The 6,532-nt window shown below is 42.7% G+C and overlaps 1 long non-coding RNA gene across 3 annotated transcripts in view; it reads left to right on the top strand.

Moving 5' to 3' along the window:
* Positions 1–6,532, top strand: part of LOC122172366 (uncharacterized) — a 364,131-nt gene that overhangs the window by 140,258 nt on the left and 217,341 nt on the right. The window lies entirely within an intron of this gene.

Here is a 6,532-nt window from a genome sequence, read left to right as displayed (position 1 = left end):
TAGCAATGTGATAAATGAGGAGGAAGCTTATCCATATTATTTGCTCATGTCCTAAAATTAAGAGCTTGGTTTGAGGTGGTTTATGTGATACATGGAATCTACGAATATAAATTGCCACCTTTGCTGCAACTATCTCTTCTAAATGATTTTTCCATGTTTCAGAGTGCAACTAAAATCTCTTAAAAATGGGTGGCCATTGCTCTTTCTTGTGCAAAGCAATTGATTCTGAGAGGGAAACGTCAATGTTCTAGTTATTAAAGGCTGGAATCTGGAAATGACTGAACTGGCCTCACATGAATACCTAGTATATAACTTAGATGAATTTAATTCATTATGGTCAGAGTTCATCTGCTTTTTATAGGGTAGAGGATATAGACATTCCAAGGGGATTAGAATTTAAATTATACTGTAGGTTTGTGACAGAGGGCAGAGTGGCGGGGTGGAGGGAGTGGAGCATTTCCATTTTTTCCCTGATTGTCTGGGGTTTGTGTGGTATTGGTTATACTGGATTTATTTTTATGTTATATTTTGCCTTAGTTAGAGCAGGAGCTTGTTGGCACCTCCAATAACAAGTTGCAATGAAATTGTTATGCTAACTCCATTTTCTCCTGCTCACAACTCCCTAAAAAGTTCTTTGGGGCTAAAATATTTTATGCCTTGTTTCAGCTCTCATGTAACTTTTTTCTGGAAAGTTTGAACAAAATTCCTTCACCAGTTTCTTGAGCTTTGTGAGGGGGTGAAAAAGAAACATATTCCATTGTAAGAAAACATTAACATGAACTTTGCGTGTGTTCACGCAACTTCAAAATTACTATTTTAAAATGTGAAAGGTTTATTAGCTAAAATTGCCTGAGTAGACTTTTCTTTCAATTTACATGGGGGGTTTGGAAAATGCTTTAAAAATCTTTGTGCATGGAAGAATGAGGCCACGTTTTTGGCATTGGTGTTTGTTTATATAGAGTAGAGTGACCTTTAGATTTTAAAACACGTTAAAACAATATTTAATTGAGTTTTGTTCCTAGGCAAAGGTAAAAATGGCCAAAACAGTCCAAACTTGACCACTGGGGGAGTTTTAATCATGTCAATAAATCTTTGTTTTAGACTTTGAAGATAGTCTAGTGTTTTATGTGGCTTCCATGCTGCAGATGCCACTCTGAGAGGAAATATGACTCATATCTTCACTACTCTCTACATTTCCTTTGTGGTGTAAGGACAAATAGCACTGTCAACATGATTGAGGGACCTTTACCCTTTGTTGGCTACGCTGTTGAGCAGAAAGGCCTTCGGAGAATTCCTGGGAGGTTCAGGGCAAGTTACACTTCAGAAAAGCCTTGTACAGATAAGATGGTTTTGACCTGGGGAACTAACTGCAAGTGACTTTCAGCCTTATTGCACTAATGCTCCGTTCAGCTTATTGAGCATTTGTGCCTGTGTATTCCTCCCAGCTCTCCCTTCTGTTGAGAGTGCAACCCTTGCATGGGAGCCGCGATACGAACTGCATCACGAAGCTGGATTGCCATTCTTAAACATTCAGATATCATGAGTTAGGCCACAAAAAATCGTGAGATTCTACTCACTCTCTATTCTTATTCTGCCCTCATCACCATAGTATCTGTAACTTCCAGTAGCGCACTAAGTGACCAGACTAAGGTCTGGCGGGTGTGATTCACACTCTCACCCATCCTCTCCTTTGAAATTGGCTTAAAAATCATGAGATTATTCTTTTTAATTGTGTGTGGGGGCAGTATGTGCCCTCTTGTTTCTGGGCCTTTAGGGCATGCTTGCTTTATATCTTGGAGCTTTTTCTCTACAACCACGAGGGCTAAAATCTTTGTCTTTATGAAAGCTGAGATTCTCATGCAATCTCTTAAAGCCTCAGCTGCTGGCATTCGAAGAAAAGCACCAAGCATTGTGAGACTTATGATAAAATCGTGAGTTGGCAACACCGCAAAGGGCTTTTTTTTTTGGTAAGGCGTTGATTGCCCCCAACTCAGCCTCTTGGGGGAGACACTCAGCAGGATTGGGCTCTATTTCTCTGTCATTCTAATCTCTGATAGAAAGTTTTCATCATAAAAAAAGCTTTTGCTATAGACTCTTTGCAATGCAGAAATAGATTGCGTATTGAAATCCTTATGCTCCTGGGGAGCACAAATACCAGTCTCTCCTGCCAAATCTCTCTCCTTCCCCCTGCTATAACAGCTCCACCCAGTTGTGGTTGCACTTCAGTGATGCTACTAAAGACAAGATACAAAAAAGCACAAGTCTCATTCCCTGTGTGTTTGGATATACAGAAAATAGAATCATCACTTGCCTATACACCTTGGGATGTACGTGCAATTGAGTAAGGTATGTTGCAATTCTGGGTCTAGCCCTTAGAATTACATCTGAGACCCCAGTGTTATCTTTAATGCCTTGTACAGTGTAATTAAATTCTAGAAATAAATCATAAATGAGAAGAGAGCGAGAGAATCAGAAAGAGCAGTAAAACAAAACTATATATAGCATAAGAGGTAAAGTAGCTTGGAGCCATAACCTCTAGCTACAGTAATACAACTAAGTACCTCTGCCTCAATTTACAGATTACAGGAATGCACATAGTCATCACCACCAGCAGCATAAATATTGGATGGCTTCACACCTCTCTCTTTTCCTTACTATTATTATTTAATGTGGTAACTTTTCAGTATCTCCCTACAATGGAAAGACAAGAGGGACACATTTTCTTTCTTATATAGTTGCAATCAAGTGCAGGAGAATGTCTGAGGAGAAAATTGGTCATAGACCTACTGAGAAGCCAGAAACTGGACAATAGCATTGATTAATCTGTCATGAGTCTGCAGGCTGTCTTCTGTGGTGAAAATCACTTTGCCTGCAAATTTTATAACCACTCAATGTCTTTCCAGTCTTTGTATTTTATCCCTATTTTTTAGACCTATCCTTACTTTGGCACACACTACCTGCTAATACCCCATACAACTGGGGGGGGGGGGGGAAGGGGGACGGATGAATCAAGAGCAGTATTACTGAAAGCCAAATCCAGTGTTGTCTAGGGAAAAGGCTGGGTTTCAGCCACAAACTTTGTCAAATCTGGAACCTGACTAAATATTTGCAGCACGGGGCATTGAGATGAATCATGTAATAAGGCTAACCTGGTAGAGCTCACTCTTCAGGGAAGGAAAGCAGGTGTCAGGAATGGACCACACACATGAGATAGCTTGCTCCATGAAGATTTAGGGTTTGTCTTTGCTCTTTACAGATGAAGAAATAAACATATAAGGCCTAGGTATATCTATACACTGTTACTCTGGCGTGGCCCTGGTGGCTTTCATAATAAAACACAGGGAGACCCATGGGATAGTCCCAGGGTTGTGAGGCACCTCACCACTACCTGCCCTTAGTGTGAAGCAGTCTTGTCTGTGCCTGCTATAGTTCAGCTCCCTGAAGCCAATAGTCGCTGGCTAAGCAGTGCCTTCTAGGTCTCCGGAGACCTTGCTCTCTCTCTTTGCACAAGCTAGTGATAGTCACATGCCCAGGGCCGGCTCTAGGATTTTTGCCACCCCAAGCAAAAAAATTTTTGGCCGCCCCCCCTTTTTTGTGCCCCCCCCCTCACCCCCAGCCTTGCCCCAAATCCCCGGCCTTGCCTCCTCCCCCAGGGGTGCCGCATTTCCCCCCCCCCATTGCTTCCTGTGCCCCCCCCCCCCCCGCGACCTCCCACCCTAGCTCACTTCCGCTCCACCTGCTCCCTTGGGCACGCCGCCGCTCAGCTTCTCCCCTCTCCCTCTCAGGTGAGGGAGGGGGGGAAGCGGAGCAGCTGTGCGTTCGGGGGAGCAGGCAGAGGGGAGGTGAGCTAGGGTGCGGGGGCGCAGGAAGTAACGGGGGGGTAGAGTAACCACTCCCCGCTCCAGCTCACCTCTGCTCCACCACCACCACCTCCCCCGAGCGCCCTGCCGCTCGGCTTCTCCTCCCTTCCAGCCTTTCTGTGCGAAACAGCTGCTTTGCGCCCGGCAAGCCTGGGAGGGAGGGGAGAGAAGCGGAGCAGTGGCAGCGGCTCAGGGGAGCAGGCGGAGGCGGAGCGGAGCGAGCTGGGGCGGTAGGGGCACTTTTTCTCCATGCCACGGAGTCGGTGCCTATGATGGCCGGCGCCAGAGTGCCGCCCCTAGAAATGTGCCACCCCAAGCACCTGCTTGTTTTGCTGGTGCCTAGAGCTGGCCCTGCACATGCCAACCCCTAAGTTCTCGGAGTGTTTCTTGTAGGTTCCATCCCTTTGTCCACTGGACACACACAGAAATTACCAGATCCCCAAGGGAATAGTATACACAGCCTGAATGTTACCGCTCAGGATCAGCTCCTTCGTAACATCACAGTACAGAGATGTATTTAAAGTGAACACAATCAAGTTTATTATCAAAAGCTAAGAATTCAGAAAGAGTGAGTAAGGAAAATGGGTGCAGAAATGGTTACATATAAAACAAAATCGTCACACGCTTTCTAGAGATTAAATTTAACTTTAAAAGGCTACATCCTAGTCTAAAGCAATTTATCTCATCTAAAGCAATCTCCCAGCATCTCCAACCAGCGCAGCTGGGATCCCTCCTTTTGTGCATCCAAAAATGCTGTCCTTATGCTTCCTTGGTGAAGGATAAAGGGGTGTCTCCTTACTTTCCCTTTTATCCCCCAAAATTCATTGTTTGTCAAGAGTCAGGATGACCGTTATGTCGGGTTACAATGTTCAATTTACATGTGAACCGAGGTAGTTGGGAATATATGTCCTTTGGCAGAAACTTTTTCATCAGCTGTGCCTTGATTCAGACTTTAAAAACATGTTTTCCAGCATGTAGACATAACTCCTTACACAGTGTTAGTACATACATTTCACAATGATATACATTACCAGTGTGATCCTGGATTTCATTTAAGATCTCACATGACATTCTTTATGGATAAATACTATGAAAGCAGTGTGTTAGGTATAGTGAGTTTATCAGGCCTGATAGGAGTTGTTATAGAACAGTGACTCCTTTGCCAGTTGGCATTGAGGTTCTTATGGGTCATAGAAAGGTCCCAAACTATTTAAAGGGATACTACCCAATTCCTAGACACTACAGACTCATAGTGCCAGGCTTTCAGATTTGAACTCATGCATCCAGATCCAGCACTGGAAAAGCAAGCTTCCAGGAGAGCTGAATCTGCTTTTGCCAAGTTCTGACTTTAGCCTGTAAAGTTCAGGTCCAGTTCATCTGACTCAAACACAGCATGGTAGTGTTTATACAGCTTCAGATTTTCCTTCCCCAAACTCATTGTCTGACAGATGCTCTGTTTAAAGTGCAAACCTTCTAACTGCTGCTGAAGTTTCTTGTTAAACCAGTGATTAAACCACTAAGTGATTAGCATGGAATTGACATCTTTCGCATATGATTTTGTCAAAAGATTTTTAACACTCAATAAAACATATGGTTGATTAAATACCTTGATTTTCTTGCCATCCATATTCTTAAGTTAAAAATCTAATTACAACGACTTCTTGTCTTTCTGGAAAGTACCTGTTGTACTCACACTGCCGCTTCCACCCTGCTGTTGATATGATTTGCAACTATATGATTTACAACAGTAACTATCTCTGCCTGCTCATGTGTAAGATTGAGTTGTTGTCTAAAGTAGGATAGGTCTTTTAAATGACATTGTACGCTCATTATCACCAGACTCTTGCTCTTGATTAGGGGGACCAGATGTCCCAATTTTATAGGGACAGTCCCAATATTTGGGGCTTTTTCCTATATAGGAGCCTATTCTCCCCCACCCCGTCCTGATTTTTCACACTTGCTATCTGGACACCCTACTCTTGATTGTATTATCTTATTAAAGACTTGGAATTATTTCTCAGGAGAAAAACAATAGCCTCTTGTGAAATTCACATTGTCCAAGTCTCTCATTTTACATAGGAATATAAGAATTTCTATATCAGATCAGACCTATCGTCCAACTAATTCCAGTATTTTATCTTGAACAGTGGCCACTACCAAATGTTTTAGAAGAAGGTGCAAGAAACTCCACAATGGAATAATCTGCCAGTAAGGAAAATGTCATCCTAACTGCCATCAATTAGTCATGGGCTTATGCCCTGAAACAATGAAGGTTTATAAGCTGTATGCACTGTAACTTTGGATGTTCTCATTCGCTATATAAATATCTAAATCCTGCTAAGTAACCAGCCTCTCCAATCCTGCAGCAGGGATTTCCACAGTTCATTCATTTAAAAAAAGTACTTCCTTTCATCAGTGTTAAATCTGTTACCTTTCATTTCATTAGCAGTCCCCTTGTTCTTGGCTTATAAGAAGGCAAATAGGACAGGATTTATACTCTTTATACTCCTTATTTGGCATACTTTTGTAATGTCACTGCTCACAAGAGACAAGTAACAATAATCTTTTCACTTGCCTCATAAAACTTTCCATGCCTATCATAATTTTTGTCACCAGTCTTTGGAGTCCTTTTTTGCCTCTGGTATTTTATTTTGTCCTGAGGCAGTTACCAG

This window comes from Chrysemys picta, chromosome 2, assembly GCF_011386835.1.
Source record: "Chrysemys picta bellii isolate R12L10 chromosome 2, ASM1138683v2, whole genome shotgun sequence".
NCBI classification, from domain to species: Eukaryota; Metazoa; Chordata; order Testudines; family Emydidae; genus Chrysemys; species Chrysemys picta.
Note: the sequence above shows the minus strand (reverse complement) of the source record. Positions and strands in the feature narration are given on the sequence as shown.